Source organism: Phragmites australis, chromosome 6, assembly GCF_958298935.1.
Source record: "Phragmites australis chromosome 6, lpPhrAust1.1, whole genome shotgun sequence".
In the NCBI taxonomy this organism is placed as follows: domain Eukaryota; kingdom Viridiplantae; phylum Streptophyta; class Magnoliopsida; order Poales; family Poaceae; genus Phragmites; species Phragmites australis.
Genome location: NC_084926.1, coordinates 17174365 through 17193485, shown reverse-complemented (window position 1 = coordinate 17193485; position 19121 = coordinate 17174365).

Genomic DNA, 19121 nt, shown 5'->3' with positions numbered 1-19121 from the left:
AATGTGGCACGCACAGTTGCGAAGGGCACGGCTACACGTGCACAGTGGCGACGCAGAGGGCGGCGCGTGCTACGGCGGCTTGAGCCAACGGCGCAGCAAAAAGACGTGGTGCAGCGCGTCGCGGTGTCGTTGCCGAGCGGCAGCGCGAACCAACAGCGCAAGGGGCGGTGTGGGCCAGCTGCGGCACACGAAGAAGAAGAGAGGGAAAAGGGGTGCTCACCGTGGATGGCCGGAGGTGGCGATGTGGTGGTTCACAGCGACAGCAAAATGGCTTGGGTGAGCAGTGGCCATGTGTGCGCGATGGTGTGGCACACGCGGTCTGGCCAGCAGCAGTGCACACGCGAGCGACGGCGCGGTGGCGGCTGCACGGGTCAAGCAGCGACTTGACATCGTGGCGGCTCTCGGGACAGCGTGCACACGCGGGAGACAGAGCGGCGACGCAGTGCTGCTGCCTGTGCTGAAGAGAGGAGCAGAGAGGGGAGCTGCCGCTGCTGTGCTGTGCTTTGTGTGCTCGTGTGTATGTATGCATGTATGTGTGTGGAGGCTTGCAGGTGAGGCATGAGAAAGGAGGAGGAGAAGTTGGTGTTGCCAACCAGTGAAAAGATCAGTGAGGCATGGGGAGGAGGAAGGAGAGTAGGGCATGGGCTGCTGCTCTGGTCGGTGATCATAGTGAGAGAGAGAGAGCAGGGAGAGAGCAGGGAGAGAGATTAGAGAGATGAGAGAACAGAGAGAGATCTTTTAGAGAAGATCTGAGATAGGGTATAAATGAGAGTTCAAATAAATGGAGTGAATTTGAACTGGATTTGTAAATGCATTTGTAAAGATTTAATTTGAATAAATTTAATTTAATTGGATTGGTGTAATTCAAAATGAGTTTGAATTAGAAAAGGATTCATGATAATTCGAATAATGGTATTCGAATTTGAAATTGGATTGCATGATGATTCAAATGAATAACTTGAGATTGAATCGATCGGTAGGCAATTCAATTTGGATTTGAATTGAAAGTTATCTTGACATTTGGAATGAGGATTCGAATATGAAATTCAAACTTGAACTTGATTCGAATCGAATGAATTTGCGAAGTGGTTGAACTGGAGATCATTCGAGTATGGAATCGACGAAGATTTGATTGAAACTGGATTTCAATTATTTGGGATTAAATTCAATTAAGAGTGTTTGAATTTGGATCTGAATTAGAGATTGAATTTGACATTAATTCAAATAAGGGTGTTTGAATTAGGAAAAAGGTTTCAACTAGAAACCTCAGTAGTTAAGAGAGGTTTGAATTCAAATTGAATTTCAGTTGAAAAGAATCTAAGAAATAGATTTGAATTCGAGAGACATTCAAATTCGTGTCGATCAAAATTAATTAGGGATTATTCAATTGAGTTATTGAATTATAGATTTGAGTTGGATTGGAAGATCGATTTTCATGGATTGATTTGGATTAGGAAATTACCGAATGGAATCGAAACGAATTCGAATTTGAGAGATGTTCAAATTTGAATCGCCACACAAAGAACCATAAGAACAACTAAACCAACAATGCATATGACTCAATTTAATGCATCGATTAAGTTAGAAATTACTTTAGTGCTCTTTGGAATACTTAGCCAAAATAATATATTTGAATATATACATATGAGTATATACATATTCAAATACATATTTCCTCAATTTTATACTGGTTTAATAATTAGAAAAAAGTTTTAATTTGTAGTGAATTTTGCCATATTTTTATATGCTAAAACTCAGGGTGTTACACCCTTCTTCCTGGTTTTCGGTGTTGAGACAATGCTCCCCTCTGAAATCGCCCTCCAATCTCCTTGACCGACCAACTACTCAGACGACGACCAGGTGGGGCAATGGGTGTATGACATAGACCTGATCAAAGAGTTTTGTGATCGTGCTCTAATTCTGCCGGACCCGACCAAATTACACCTGGCTTAATCAATAATTAAGTTGATTAAAATGGAAGTAATTCCAGTTGTCCCAATATATGCTCAACAAAGTTCAAGATCACAGCATATAACGTTTAGAACATAGTTTTATCACAAGATATGAATAGAGTACAAAAGTTTTAACTTTTACTACATACCTTGTTCCAAGTTCTATTTTCTTCTTATATCGGAGTTTTCAAACGCAGTAGAAAGATATTTAGTAAAACAAAAGACCAGTGGAACCATTGCCCATAAGGCACTACCAGGACTAGCTCAGACATTCGATCTCTACTCTTGGCCATCTCTGGCATCGGCAAGATAAAAGTACCTGTAAACTAGCTCATCACTACCTGCATCAACTTAAGGGCAACACCCTGAGTACGAAGATACTCACAAGACTTATACAATATGGGTATATACTATCTCGACTCCAAAGATAATGCATTGAGTGAATAGCAAAAAATAGCCACAAAGTTAAATTGACTTAGTGGAAAGACACTTTAACCAATGTAATGACATAAACTGACAAGACACATAATCTTCAATAAAGTAAAACTTGCCTAACTCAATTTAGTACCAGCACACGCTTCTCCCAAAAGCCCACGTGCTTTCCAATTCCCAAACTGAACGAAACTCTACGATGTTGCCCAATGGACATAAGCATGCTCATAACTGAGGCACAGCAATTCGAATTATTTTTACACCCTGCAGGGGTACATCTTTACCCACATGACTCGGGTTCATCCTCTTGGCCCCCGAGGCAATGTTTCTCATACCCGAACTACCCGCTTGCACATGCCCCTATGGCTCCAGGGTTACCGCGAGCGTGTCCCGAACACCTTCGGCTCCCCGCCACCTTGTATCTCCTCATACTTTTTCTTCACATCATAGGGTCGCAAGTTAAGGGTCAACACGGCATACAATAATCGGGTTATCTTACCATTAGACCGACATGTGGAAGGCGGAAAGGGTTTAAGCCAAATGACACCACGGACTGTGCTTAAATGATTCAAGCAATCTATGACACCCGGGTCTCCTCTCTCGAACTGCCCCTAGCACCCGCTCACATCTCGTCTCAATTTTTCCAACTCAACCTCCACACACACTTCAATAAAGTAAAACTTGCCTAAATCAATTTAGTACCAGCACACGCTTCTCCCAGAAGCCCACATATTTTCCAACTCTCAAACTGAATGAAACTTTATGATGTTGCCCAATGGACATAAGCATGCTCATAACCGAGAGAACTGTAATTCAAATTGTTCCTACACCCTGCGGGAGAAACATCTTTATCCACATGACTCAGGTCCATCCTCTTGACCCCCGAGACAACCTTTTTCATACTCGAAACTACCCGCTTGCACATACCCCTGTCAGGACCCATCCAAATTAAATCCGAATTAATCACCAGGATGATCATTTAACAAGATGAGAGCTAGCCCACGTATGTCTTTCGATGTGCCGCGTGCTAACCCTCATCTCACCATTACAATCATAGCCACCGATGATTAAAGCGAATCTAATTCTGGCAGTCCCGGTATGTGTGCATTGGTAACTCCCAGAAAAGCTATTACCCACATATACCTCAATAACATGAATAACACAACACGATCAAGAAATAGGATTACAAGAAAAACAAGTTGATATAAAAGACAAATGACAAGGCTCAACTAGCGTTAACTTACAACAAACATCACAGCAGAAAAACAAAACTAAAGAAATAAAACCAGTGACGCCATGTGCCCACAAGGCAACCAACATGGGGCTAGAGTAGCCAGCACCTAACTTCACCTGAAAAGAAAATCAGCAGTGTGAGTATGAAGGTACTCACAAGACTTAATCCATAGTGGGTACATATAAATAACCTGACTCTAAGGATTATGCAATTGGTTGTTAGCAAGGAAACAGCCACAATGTTAGGTAAATTCATTATACAAAAGCATAACTTGACACAACTGTGTGAGCATCTACACTAGAACACCTATACCAATCTATCCTGTAGACATCCACTTAAAACATAAACGTAACTGGAACCAAAATAAATATAACTGTAAAAGGAACCATCGTATCTCACCATAACCAACATACATTCCTAACATACCATCCATCCTAAACATCCCACAATTGTGACTCTACGACCGATGCAAATGGATAGAAGCATGCTCGATAACTAAGAGCGAGGCAATTCGAATTGATTTTACACCCTGCAGTGGGGTACTCCTGTACACACATGACTCAAGAAAAATTCGGCTTGCGTGACCCGCTAAAGTCCATGCAATGGGGTACTCGTGTCAACCTTTCCCAATAAGCGTCAACCGTTTGATCATGCACCGATAGGTGCGGGGGTCATCCAGAACTACTCAAGGAGCAAAATGGTTACCCCAACCGGCCTCTCATGCCTGACACCATTGACTCACACACCAAAAAGCCACATCTAAAAAGATATTTGGCTCACCCGTCCCATATCTGGGTATGTGGCAAGTTCGAAAAAATGCTAAAGCCAACTGCACTGATGGACGATGCTTAAACGATGCAAGTGGTCTATGGCATTGAGTTCCTCTCCTAACCTACCCCGGGGAACTCCACATCGGGGCAAAAGACATCCCTAACACCGTCCACATCTCGCCTCAACGTCACCACTCATCCAACCAACATCATCAACTCAATATTGTGATCATTGTGAAAGTAATTAACGCCTATGCTCACAAACAACAAAACACTTCACCGCTCGACTTCTACCGGTAACATGTGCATTGCTAAGCATCACGAGCAACTTTTAAGTTAGACAACGTCATATTAAACCCAGGGTATAATAATACAGATAATCAACAATTCAAGGGGGGTAATGCATCAATATAGGCTCTACCCATGGACCCTACATCGACTCACTAACATGCAAATATACGTAAAGAATAATTTATCAATTGAGATGACACATGATCTAAAATAATAGGTGCATTATGCTAGATGCTTGCCTTGCTGCTTTTCTTCAATTCGGGATCAAACATGAAACTCCTTTTTTGAAAACCTGCCACACTCTGGATCGACAACCACTAAAAGAAAAGGCATCACAATAAGCATGATGATATGCTACAAAAGAATTTATATGATGCATGCTTATGAAAACACTAGTAAAAGAATGCTCGGACGATTAGCTAGAAAAGGTTCCAAATATCGGCCAAGACGACCTAAGGTGTCAAGGTTCTGTGAAGCTGGCAGTCAGACCGGGGAATAAGTGGCGGTCAGACCGGTAGATTTTCTACACGGTCGGGCGGTTAGACCGCCGGGTTGTAGAGAGGTTTGGCGCCTGGCGATCAAACAGAACCCTGGGGCGGTCAGACCGCGGGGCATGGCGGTCGGACTGTTGGGGAGACACCTTTGACTACGAAGGGTACCAAAACATCCTATGAGACTAGTAGGGTACTTCTAGGGTAGTTTGGACAACATCCAGTAGATTGCTTTGGAAAATTCCACGGATAGGATCCAAGCTAGGGTTAATTTTGGGCCTAAATGAGATGACAGCTGATTTGAGCCCGGAAATGATGGGAAAAGGGTAGGGAATGTCTCACTCGGCATAAGGGAAGTTCCTAGCAGAACAGTCCACTCCAAAAAATCTCCAACATGGAGATTGGGCTCCAGGGTGGCATATGGACTCGAGGGCAATGAACGCTCCTACGGTGAAAGGATGAAGGGTATGAGCTTTGGGAAGTCCTAGGGAATCTTGTGAAACTCATCTCCATTGATCTCTAGACGTTGTGGTGGTCGAGGTGGAGCTCTCCTCTCTCCCCTGGCTTGGGGCTTGCTCCAACGACGAAGAAGCTTGAGGACGACGTAGGGAACTTGTGGATGACCTCCTCCTTTGATCTCCGGCCTCCGGTGAGCTCAAGGTGGGGGGATCTCCTCTCTTCTCCTCCTATCTCTATTCTCTCTCTCTTTCGCAGTGGGGAAGAACGGATGGAGGGTGGTTGAGTGTATAAGATTTTGGCGATGGCTTTAAGTGGCGGTTCTAAGCAGTAGCGATCAGACTGCGAGCTCGGGCAGTCAGACTGCCCCAGGATAGAGGCTCTGAGAGTTATGCACACCTGTCAAACCGTAGGCTACCTTGGTCATACCACAAGGGCAGTCTTTTTGCTGAATTTTTTTTCTAAGTTCCCATCTTTACTTTCTTCTTTTCCACAAAGGCATTTGGGTTTTCCTAAGGAGTTTCAAAGATGATTAGGAAACCTCGAACACATACATGATGGAAAACACACATAAACTAAAGACATCCATTTTCGAAACATTTTAAAATACTCAAAACATGATTTAAAAGATGCCCTAATGCTAATGCATGCCTAATGCCTAATTTTGGATCTTTGGGCCGTGACAGCCCCTATGGCACCGGGGTTACTGCGAGCGTGTCCCGGACACTCCGGCTCCCCGCCACCTTGCATCTCCTCGTACTTTTTCTTCGCATCATAGGGTCGCAAGTCAAGCATCAACACAACATACGATAATCGGTTTATCTTACCATTAGATCGACATGTGGAAGTACGGAAAGTGTTTAAGCCAAATGACACCACGAATGGTGCTTAAATGATGCAAGCAGTCTATGGCACTAGTCACACTTTGTCTCAATTTTTCCAACTCATCATCCTCACATATCATTTCTTTATAACTCCAGTTGAAATTTCTGCAGCTTGCGAATGACGATGACATCTATCGCTTGACTTTTATCGATGACCTATGCAAGGATAAGCAATTACTACATCACTTTTAAGTTGAACCATGTCATGAAAATACCCAGGTTACAAGAATCCGGATTAACAACTTCATCAAGGTAGGTGCTATGCAACAAATAGGATCTGCCTGATTCCTGACATCGACTCATCATCACATGCATATAGGACATATAGCAAAATCTAACAAACTGACTAGTAATTCACCAAAATATAGGAGAAATATGATATATGCTTTCCTGGTGCTTCCCTGATGCTTCCTACGCAACACTCACAGAACTTCGCTTGTTCGTTTGTGGTTTCAACCACACGACACTCCGAAGCGTCGGTTTCTAAATAAAGATGACAGTGCATTGCTATGAGTATGATAACATGCAATGAAAGAGACTCAATATTGTATGACAACAGTGAAGATGCAATGCTTCCCGACGTGAGTTTAAATCATTAAGGATTTCCTTAATTTTAATTATTATTAAACATTTAATAATTTATGGATTACTTAAGCGTAAACCAATCTCAATTCAATTTAGAAAGTTAACAACATTTAACATGAGGGCAGGTATTTTTAACGAATAGGGAAAATTAAAACAAGTTTAACAAAATTGGCTTTACCAATTTTAGACTTACCAACAATTAATATGAATTATTAAAGCTTAAATACTTTTTATTAACCAATGAAATTGAAATACATATTTCATAGCTCCTAGTATTTTTAACAGGTAGATCATGAATAAACAAAACTAACAAAATTGGTTTCACAATTTTCAGAGTAATATTCAATTTTCTATGCATTGTACAAGTTTCAGCCGATTTACTAGTGTAACAATAATTCTATTTTGCATTTTCTGATTTAACCAAATATTTTAAACCGAAATTCTTTTTACACCCAGGTCGAGCTAGGCTCAGCAGCTGACTGCGGGCCTGGGCATTTGACCCTGGGTCAAAATCGACCCACGGCTGGGCGGCACAGTGACATGGCTAGCTGACGGCACTAGTCTAGCTCACCAGCGGCGAATGAGGGTGAATATCAGCCAATGGAGGGAAGAAACGGCATCAACGCACACACACAAACTTGGTGGGGGCACATGTGGATGATGACGATGACCAGAGGGTGGCCAGCGACGACGTATGGCAGCGGCCTCACGTCGGCAGCTCGGTCTAACAAGTCAGCGCAATCGACCAGACTGAAAGTTCCTACAGAACCTACGCAAGCATGCAATCTCAATGGCATGCCTATTTGCCAATGGGCCCAACTGTGGCTCAGTCGGTGACATGCACAGGCGGATGGCGGTGCAGGGGCACATGAGGGAAGGCGCACCGGCGACGTGCCAAATGAAAACAAACGTGCGCGTAAGGAACAAGTGAGCAAGGTGAAGGTCACCGCGCAGTTGGCTAGGCCAAAGGAGCTTCAGACCAGAGTCGCACGATGAGGGGCGGAGTGGCGGCATCGGAGATGAGGAAGACGATGGTGCGAGCTCTAATCCGGTGGGGGAACTCGCCAAATCAGCCAGGGAAGATGCACACAACACTTCACTTCGCTCCCCTTAGCTAGGGTCTGGTCGAATCACGCTTGGTCTCACCGGATTTTGTGTCGGCACGGTGGCAGTAGGCTATGCTTGGCTGCTCTATGCGCTTGGTCGAGTGAGAGAAGTGAGCAGAGAGAGAGAAAGAGAATGGCCGAGGGATAAGGACATGGGTGTTCTCTCAGGAAGGGGCTCGGTGGCCGAAGACGTGGCTCGTAGGTGTGGTGCATTGGCCGACTTTGCCAGTCAATGAAAACGGCAGTCGACCAGAGAGCAAAGTGGCTGAGAGGCAGTGTGAGCAAAAAGGGTGACGAGTGGGAACTCGGTGAACAGTAGACAATCAGTGAAAAAACTCCCCTCCTCTGATTTGATCCAAACCAGTCTTCCCAAGGTCAAAATTTTATGGGATAATTTTTTTGTGAAACTATAATTCATGTGCAACCCATTTTATCTTGTTTGACCCAAAAATCCTGAGCCAAATTTGAATTAAAAATCTCCAAAAATACAACCTTTTCTAACTTGCACAGATTTTTAAGGCTTCAAAATAATTCCAAAAAAAGTTGGGAAAATTCACTAATATTCTCCACTTGCCATGGACTAATTTCTAAAATTATTTTTAACATTATGTTTCATACTAATTTGATGATTTTCTTCACAAGGCATCAATTATTACTAAACTCAACCATTTTTGTTTAATATTTGATTGCATTAATTACCTGCTCAAAACTTTTATTATGATGCTCATGAATGCTTAATGACATGTTTAAGCATTTAGTACTGTCTCAAATTCGAGCAGCCCAATACCAACAGAGTCTCAGGCGCTGCCACAACCGCAAGGTGCGGGAGCGAACACTGGTTGTAGACGACCTCGTCCTTAGATAGATTTAGAATAAGGTAGGCCAAAACAAGCTCTCCCCAAGTGGGAGGTGCCCTACAAGGTGGTCAAAGTTACCTGACCTAATATGGTCAAATTAGCCATGGAGGATGGCTGTGAATTGCATAACTCCTTGAAGATAGCCCAGTTGCGCAAGTTCTATGTCTAAGGCTATTCGAAAATGAGTTGTTTCTTCTGTTTTGCAGGATCTTTGGACGAGCGTGGAGTATGTCTTATAAGTTTTTCTAATTCGAAGACAAAATTCTTTGTTTTGTAGGATCTCCCAGACAAGAACGGTCTTCTGTGGCGTGTAAGTTTTTCAATTCAAGGGTCAGACCACCTGGTCGGTAGCCTTCCTGCCGATCAAACAGTCGAGGGAGAGAGTGGTTTAGGTTTTCCTTGTTAAGGGTTCCAATTACCTGAGGGACTAAATTTGGAAGTCACCGTAGAGAGTTTCCTTTTATCAGAGGATTCTCTTCACGAGTAAGATTCTCATGTTAGATCATATCCGAAAACCCAAGTGGTATTCTAGCTCAAATTAGACCGGAATCCCAGGGTTTTTGCCTCCAAGGTAGAAACCTACGCTGCCTATCCAGAACTTGAGGCATAGGTCGTACTAGAAGGCTAACTTCTCTACAAGAAATTACATGAGAATGCATGTTTGCACCCAACTATTTAAAATGACAAGGAAGGTCAAGGTCTGGCAATATTGAAATGAAATGAGGCATTTAGCAAGGTTCAAACGGCCAGAGTTGACCTTTTTTAATCATTTATTAAAAAACCAATACCCAAAGCTGGTAAATCAAACAATGTAGGCACACGTTGGCACAGCTCTGTAAATAAGAGATGTCTCATCTGGTTGAGCTGTCGCAATCAGTCTTTCTCTTCCTTTCTTAGTAGCAGATCCAACATGACATGACTGTATTAAACCTTAAGCAATTAGGGTTAAGCTAGCTCATTGCCTGAAAGTGGAGCTCGTATTATACACCTTGACCCCTAGCTTCTTTTAATCCTTCCTCCATATATATTTTATGTTATATAAGATAAGTCCCATAACAGCCTCATTCAAATTGATTCCAATTGCTACTACAGTCACATCAACCCATTATGGCTCGGACCCTCTTAGCAGCTGGATCCTTCAGGAAGCCATAGTAGGGTTTACGCATTTAAAACATTTGGAATTTTCTCTTTGCTTAGTGACCAACTAGTCGCCTTCTAATCAGGACAAGTAGTACGCTCTGCTTGTTACAACCTTTGGATGGATTGAGAAGTGTACTGGCCCCAGAAGCAGTGCGTTCAGGATCGACTGTTTCTTTTTCTATTTTTTGATCTCCCAAATTTCTCTTTTTTATGATGATCGAGAAAGCCCGCCCGCCATCCTTAGAGTAAATACTGGTGAACTAGCACAATCTAAGTAAGCAGTTGTCGGAGGGTTAACTCCTGTCGCAGGGATCCTGATGGACCCCTTTTTAGAGATTCGGCCGGGGGGATGATCCTGAATATGTTCACCGGAGAAATAAATGGGTATGAACGCGATGGCCGGTGGGGTGGAATGATCTAATGCGGAAAGGAGTAAATGCGCTGGTGTTTAGACAGGTTCGGGCCGCACGGAGGCGTAACACCCTACTCCTGTATGGATACTATAAATGCCTTGAGAATGTCCCTCAAGTATGTTGCTGGTTACAAGAATGTCTATCTATCTTAGAGCCTGGGGCTCCTTGTTCTTTGGTCTGCGTGTATCTGCTGGCTTTTCGATGCTCTCGATCTTCCCTTCTCTTCTTTACCTCGGAGAGCTTTCTCAAGGATTTCCAAACCTCCGGAAAAAAAAACTCTCTCTTTGCTACCTCAAAAACTTCTTCAGAAAAAAAAACTTCTCCTCTTGTCTGTGCTGCCGGCGACTTTAAATACCCGCCGGCAGTAGCGTGCCCCGAACGGGAAGGGGCACGAGTTCCGAGACACCATAAATGGAAAGGGCGTCATCATAGCCTCTGTGCGAAGTGACCGGGGGTGAAAAATGCGTCCCACGCCCGGTCATCCGTCACCATAAATGCACTGGCAACGGACGTCGTGGAGAGGGCCCACCGGGCAGCCGCGGAGCGGCCCGGCGTGCCCGCCCTGTCTTGTTCTCCTGCCACAGCAGCGCGGTAGACGGAACTCCTCGGCCCTTACGACGTTATCCCGAGACGGGCCGGATGGCACGGGATGGGACCCGTGCATTCAATGACCCCACACCCTTCTGCCAGAATGTGGCAGGAACTGACACCGAGTGTGGCGGGAGCAGTTGGGGATGACAGGCCACGCGCGCTCTTTCAATGCGGCCTTGGGCCTTTGACTGGCTGACACCTCATCAGTGGGCCCCTCTGGGGCCACTGTCGGGGGGCTCTCTGAGTCGTCGGGGAACCGAGTGCTCGGGGGTCACTGCTCACCTCCCCGAGCACTCTCTCCCGAGAATGCCCTTTCTTGATCCTCGGGGAACCAAGTGCTCGGGGGTACTGTTCACCTCCCCGAGCACTCTCTCCCGGGCACGCTTGTATGGATCCTCGGGGGACCGAGCGCTCGGGGGCCGCTGCACGCATCCCCGAGCACTCTCTCCCGGAGCTTCCTTCTGTGGGTCCTCGGGATACTTGGGTGCCCTGGGGGCCACCGCTCGCGGCCCTAGGCACATTTCTCCCGGTACTTAGCTTTCCTGATCGTCGGGGGACTCGGGTGCTCGGGGGCCACCGTATACCTTCCCGAGCACTTTCTTCCCGGCACTTAGACTTCGTAGATCATCGGGGAACTTGGGTACTCAGGGACCACCGACTGTGGCCCCGAGCACCCTCTCCCGGGACTTAATCTTTTTTTACCTCGCGGAGGAGACTCCGCGGGATGGTGCCATGTGGCGGATTGCTGGCCTGGCCTCGGGATTCGGGGACCCCCGATTCCTGATTCACCGACAGCAGTAGTCTATAAGCTTTCTCTGCCCGATGAGGGTATTCCTTCTGGTGATCACCATAGTGGTAGATTAAGCTTTTGAATAAGGATTTACTCTATAACCCGAGAAAGGAAGCTTCTATGTGAAGTTTGCGAGAAGGGTGGTGCCATTTATAGAAAAGATTGGCTTCAATAGCACTTTATGCACTTAACTTTTGGCTATTCTACATGGGCAACTTTAATGCTATCTCGTCATTTTTTTGTTTTGGCTTATCGCTCACGCATGAGCGCCAAATAAGGAATGAAAATGGTCACTCGCTTAGTGTCAAGGGTACGGGCGTCTGATGGATACCGACCACGAGGCCATAAGTTCAAACTCAGGTCGAAAGGCTTGTAGAGCTAAGGGATGTCCGAGGCCTCACGAACCTTGCTAGTGAGAGGCACGAAAATCCAAGATCCCCATGGAAGTAAAAACCACCGCGTGATCATAAAAAAATATTTGAAAGCAAGTCCTCGAGTACAAAAGGACTGCTCAGATAGTGCACGGGGGCTGGTTCTAATGATTTTATTCGGTGTCCATAGGATCTGAAGATGCCCCTCAGCGGGTGGAACCGGTGGTACAAAGAAGAGAGCGAGCTTCAAATAGAAATGAGTCTGCGTGGCTGTCGAGCTCCACCGTGGTCCATTGAACATTGTCAAAACCTGCAGAGATTGTCAGAGCGAGGTTGATGTCGGGAAAGTGATCGTTGATGTAGGCAAGGGCAAGGTAGGTGCTGGAGACTTTGACCTCAAAGACGTGGTCGCCGATGATGTCGCAAAGCCCAGCTCGAGGTCACCTGCCTCCTTGGAGGCTGCCATAAACTAGTCGATATGACCGGTTACGGTATCCCTGGCGTTCGGGCGCACATGAATGTCGGCGGCCTGGAGCAGCGAGTAAAAGGGGGTGAACGTCCGACTAAGGCAATCGAAGAAGTACGTCCACTGTTGGTCGCTCTCCCTTGTTGTCCACTCTAAATCCCTTTGCACCGCAAGTAGTTCTTCCTGGCAAACTGGTCAAAAATAGGTCACAGATCACACAAGGGTCAGCTGGTCGGGTATTACTCGGCTAGTCTAAGGCTACGCGCAGCTTAGCCTGTGTCAAGACTGGCGCACCTCGAAGATCACTCTGAAGGATATCTTGCTCAACCGCAAACCCAAATTTGCACTCGTCCATCACTTCCCGACTGCGCTGGTCATTGATGTCTTCTATGGTGGTGGTCGGTATCTCAAAGCGAGTAGGTGATTTAGTTATGTCGAGGAATATACAACCACAACAATGACACAAGCCCATCAAAAAATGCAGAAGGTCGATCAGGTATCATACAAACTTAAGATACAAGCTAGTCAGAGGCCGGAGTAGGCACCAGAGGAGGCACGAGAGTCATGGCAAGCACTTCAGGCGATGTTAGGGTTGCAGTTGGCTCAGGGGCTAGAATGCCTGACTGAGGCGTTAGAGAAGGAGTTTCTATCAGAGTCATTGATGGGGTGGAGGATCTGCAGCGACAACAAGTTGAGGGGTCAAGAAAAGAACTTGAAATATCTATGCCTAGCCAGGAGACTTACCATGTGGTCGGAGGGATGAGCACAACTCTTGACCTCGCAAAACCACTAAGTTGACCCGACGGGGAGGCCACATCCGCCATCGTGCCATGGATAGATAGTGTCCCACGAGCGCAATGGGAGGCTTCCACGAAAGTCAAATCCTTCACCTACCTTTTCCCCTTGAACAGGGACTCGACGAATAGAAGGGTAGACCCAGCTAGCTCCGAGAGTGACTGATCACTCCCATGGTGTCCGGCACCGCTCGTCATATCTCTACTTATGGTCGACTATTGGTTGCAAGCAGTCTGGTCCCCGGCTGGCTTAGGGTGAGGCTGATCGCTCTTCTGCTGACAAGCGTTGCATGCAAGATCTCCACATGTGGTCGATGTTCGACCCAAAGCGGTCTAGCTGCCTCCGCAACCAAGTGTGTCAGAGGCACATCCAGATTGATCAGGAGGAGGTGGAGTCGCGCCCTATTAGGCACCCAGGTGGAGATCACGATGTACTCCACTCCCTAGAGCGGCTTGGCTAGAGGCCTCCAAGACCTCATCGATCATCAGGCACAGTACGTCGACCTCAGGAAGACCCTGCAAATGGTGTCAACTATGAAAATCTAGGGCATAAGAAGGCTTGGGGGCGGGAATTATGGAAATGTTGAACTTACCCTCCTACATTGTGCTTTCTCTAGAGGAGTGAGATCACATAGCAGAAGGGCGACGGACGGAGGATCAACCTTCCTCAGGGAGCTCGGCATTAGGATTTAAACATGTGAGTCGATAGTGTCATCGGTAAGATCTGAATAATAAAAGGGGCATTAGAGGTTGCACACTTTTTGGAAGAAAGGACGGTACCGGCGATTTGATGGTAGGGTAACCTGTGAAGCTCGACCGGGTCTTGTCATTCAGCCTAGAGTACATGAACGATAGGTGTTCTCACCTCCACAGGGAACACAACTAGCGCTTGATGTAGTTGTGGGATATGTCCAACCCCGTCATCCCAACTTTTCAAAGCCAGCCAACTCGTTCTACTAGGGTTAATAGCTCGGGTGTGGTCATGGGCAAATTTTCCTAGCTCTCTGTGACCTGCACAGGTGCGCTTGACATGTGAAGGTTGTCGAAGGAATCATTGGTCACGAGGTAGAACCAATCCTCTGTCCAGCCCGACTACGATGACCTGAGGCCCACCTCGATGTAGGAGTCTATGGCGCCATCGTGGAGGTGAAACCCACAGCTCCCGGTGGCCAGTCCGGTCACTGACCATGCTATGTAGAAGAACCAAAAGAGGTCGAGGCACGGCTTGACCCTGACAAAGTTTCACACACGTGAACAAAAATGCTCAGCATGAGAATGGAGTTGGGGTTGAGATGGAGGCAACAAATGTTGTAGAAAGAGACGACGATGGTGAAGAACCCGGAGAAGGGCAGTACCGGGCCCGCCAAGAAGAACGAGATGAACAACACGATCTCCCCTTGGAGGGGTGCGGGCACGCTCTCCCTAGTGCGGTACCTTGTGGAAAGGCGACGGGTGAGAAGGCTAGCCTTGTCATGTCGCACTTGGATCTGGGAAAGGCAGAATCACTATCGGTGCACGCCATCAGATTGCTGTGAAAGATGCTGCGAGGGCAAGGATAGAGACAGAGATGGAGGAGGAGACAAAGAGCTTTAAGCGCAGAGAGGCCTGGGGGAGATGGAAGAAGGTGAAAGGATTCATGGGGAGCTTTGGGTACGCCAGTTTAAAGGGAAGTTGCAGTGTCTCAACCATCATGGGGTCAGGTTTGCACAAAATTTGAAAGGACAAGTATGTGGAACCGAAATTCCCTCGGGCCTAGCACCAACTAAAATATTTCTCTCTCCCACATCTTCTCTCTCTCATGTTTTTTCTCTCTCTCTCTGCCACATTTTTCTCCCTCTCCAGACGTTTAACCTCCATTGAGATACAATTTCCTAAGTCAATCATTAATGTGGGCTATGTCGAAGACCACTCTTCGAGCAAATTTACGTTCACCTGGGGCTCAGGTGGTGCGACCAGACTCACCCACAACCACGTGGCATACGAGGACCATTCCCTGGGTAAACTTATGGTCACCTAGGGCCCAGAAGGTGGGACCGGACCTATCTAGGACCACGTGGCATGCAGCAACCATGGACCCCCCCCCCTAGCGAACCACTCGGTCCACCGTATCCGCGAGGGAGCTTGGTGGCTACTATCAGTGTAATAGGTAAGAGGGTGCCTCACGTGGTGGGTCCCATGTTGCCAAGTGTCAGCATACAGTAGGTATTATCAAGGCCACGACCATACTATGCGACCAGGGAAAAGCTCGCACGACGAGCCTCCAGGTCATGCAGCGAAGTCCTACGACCAGCCCTCACTGGTCATAGAGTAGGTACTCACCTACCCAGTTAGGTCTCATTTAATTCTACCTACTCAAGTGTTTTCCCTTTTCCCAGGCACTTGCTTTCAGCGTGGAATGATCGTGGGGCGGCGTGGAGTTACAGTGACCCGTCCCATAGTATTTAATGATGCGGGATGGTCTGACGAGTAAGCATGATGGTGTTCTGTGATGGTACAGGATGCGTGGGACAACCAGAGCAGGGCAGGCATGCCTATCCGACATCATAATGGGCTAGGGGTAGTTGGCTCTGTCATGGGTAGGTCTGCCACAAGGTTTAACATGGTTCATTTGTTTGTGCATCTCTGCCCCTGGTATACAAAGGGGTCAAGATCTTGTTTGTAGAGGCAAAGAAGACATTTTGTAACAAGTTCACCAAATTCATAAGACAATACACATGACGTAGGGGTATTATCCCACGGGAGACCTAAACCTGAATAAATCTTAGTGTTCTTGAGTCTAGGTGGATACACGCATATAGGAAACACGGATCAACGTGCCTGTTGTCTGGTATACCAAGGATTATTGTCATGGATCATCTCCCGACACATCCCAATTTGAGCATAATCAACAATCATCTTTATACCAGCCTAAAAGATATTAGTTATTTGTTCTTCACTATCTAATCGCAAAGCATATTGAAATGAAGGATTCTCTACAACCTTACTCTAAAAGTAGTTTAATAGGCTCCCAGCTTCACCATATTTCAACTTCTTTTGGTGCTTAGTCTGCAAATAATTCTTGTGATCATGACATGCATACCCAAGGTTAGATGAGCAACCAACATACCAACCTACCAATTCATGTCGAATTCCAGAATTATCTACCAATTCAATTTCAAAAGCCTGCAATTCAGATATCTTTTGTTGTGATGGCATAAGACAACTAGTTTCAAGTGTTTGTAGGACGTCGTTGTGTTGGACAACCAAATCTGATATCTCATGCCTTCCCATTTCTCTCTTCAGTGTAAGCCCCATGCATACCTCACATCCAATCCTAGTTTCAAGCCAACGATGCTTAGTCAAGTAATCTCTCTTGTCCTTCCCCTGAAACCCTTGCTTGGAACAAACAAATATAACATAAGTTGGCTTTTTATCGAGCTTACTCGTGTTCTCGTACTTCTTCCTAACATCAAAACCCATCCGACCTCCATATATGAGCCAAAAATTCCGTGTTTCCTTTGGACTATTAAATGACATGACATAATAAGGAACCCAACTTGGTGTTGTACTATCTCTAAAAAAGTATTTGACATTTGCAGAAAAAATTAAAAAAGTGCACATAAAAAGAAACATATTGAATTGATTTACTTACTCATTTGCAAGCTTTGTTTCAAGCAGTGACTCTTGTTGATGCGTCTCTTCTCGAATCTCTTCTACCATGGACATCGATCAGGAGAGACCAATTGTGGGGGAGGAGAGACCGATCGCGACGTAGCAAAGCACTATCGCGGTATAGGAGAGCCCGTTTGCGGCATAGTGGCCTATTTTTTCCTACGGCAAGGCATTTTCTTCCGAGCTTTTTTTATTTTTATATTTTTTAACACAAAAATTTATTTAAATATACTCTGAATAAAAAGATTCACAAAAATAGACGCCTACCGCCCTCTCATAGGGCGGTTAGGCACTTACTGCCCCCTGAAAGGACGATAAGTAGTCGGTCTGCAGCTTACCGCCCTCTCAGAGGGCGGGTAGGCCTTACAGTCCTCTGAAGGGCCGGTAAGCCCCCCCCGCATGAACAGTACCGCGGTGAAACGAATTTCAATTTCTATTTTATTTTATCTGTTCAAAATAGTGATGTTCTATTGCTACAAAAAATTTAAAACTTTTTGTACATGTTAAATAATTTATATGCAACCCATTTTAATTGAATTTACCTAAAAATCATGTGTAGAATTTAAACTAAAATTCTCCAAAAAAGGCTACTTTTATAACTTCTAACAATTGTTAGTGCCTCAAATAAATTTCTAAAAATCTAGTAAAATTCACTAATATTCTTATTATATGATGTGATAATTTCTAAAATTATTTTCAGTCCTATATTATGTGGTAAAAAGGTGAGTTCCTTTGTAATTCACCATTTATATGTATTTTTATAATTTCATATGATATTCTTCTTTTAACTTAATTTGAATTCAAACATATATAAACCTAGTGCTGAAAATATTTTAGAAATTATAACATTACATAAGAAGAATATTAATGAATTTTACTAGATTTTTAGAAATTTATTTGAGGCACTAACAATTGTTAGAAGTTATAAAAGTAGTCTTTTTTGGAGAATTTTAGTTTAAACTCTACATATGATTTTTGGGTAAATTCAATTAAAACGGGTTTCATATGGATTATGTAACATGTACAAAAAGTTTTAGAATTTTTGTAGCAACAGAACATCACTATTTTGAACAGATAAAATATAAAGAAATTGAAATTCGTATTACTGTTCACCGCGGTACTGTTCTACCACTTCTTCTCAGGGGGCGGTAAGATGTAGGCCAACTGCTTATCGCCCTCTCAAGGGATGGTAAAGGTCTAACCGCCCTATAAAAGAGCGGTAGGTGCCTATTTTTGTGAATATTTTTATCCGGAGTATATTTAAATAAATTTTTGTGTTAAAAAATATAAAAATAAAAAAACTCTTTTCTTCCCGCCGCTAGGATGGGCCTTGTACTGTTTTCCCGCTTGGTCCTACGTGGGGGGAACACAGAGGTTGCTACTGCCATTGGCTTCCTGATGGACAGTATGAATTTGATAGGGCAAACTTTTTCTTAACCCTGCGAAAGGTATACGGCTCCAAATGGATTCTCTATGTGCATACAAGTTTTAAAAGAGACATTAAGGGTAAACTTGTCTTTCTATAGGGTTATTTGCTCGTAATTTGCAAAAGAAATCATGTAGATATATCATCAAACTAGGCCACCAAATTAGAACATATAATCAGAGGCTAATCAATTTAGAATATATTATCAAAGGTTGATTAACTTTGAAATATATAATCAATTTTCAAAAAAAAAAAGAAACCAGGTACACTGCTGAATCTTTTTTTTTGGTGCACCGTTGAATCATTTGTTTTAGGTGCACCGTTTGTATCTCAGTGGCATCCGTCAGTTTTATACCTCTTCATTCGTCGAACTCATTTGCACGGTACTGACTGAACTCTCCACTTCCAGTGGGCCCCATCC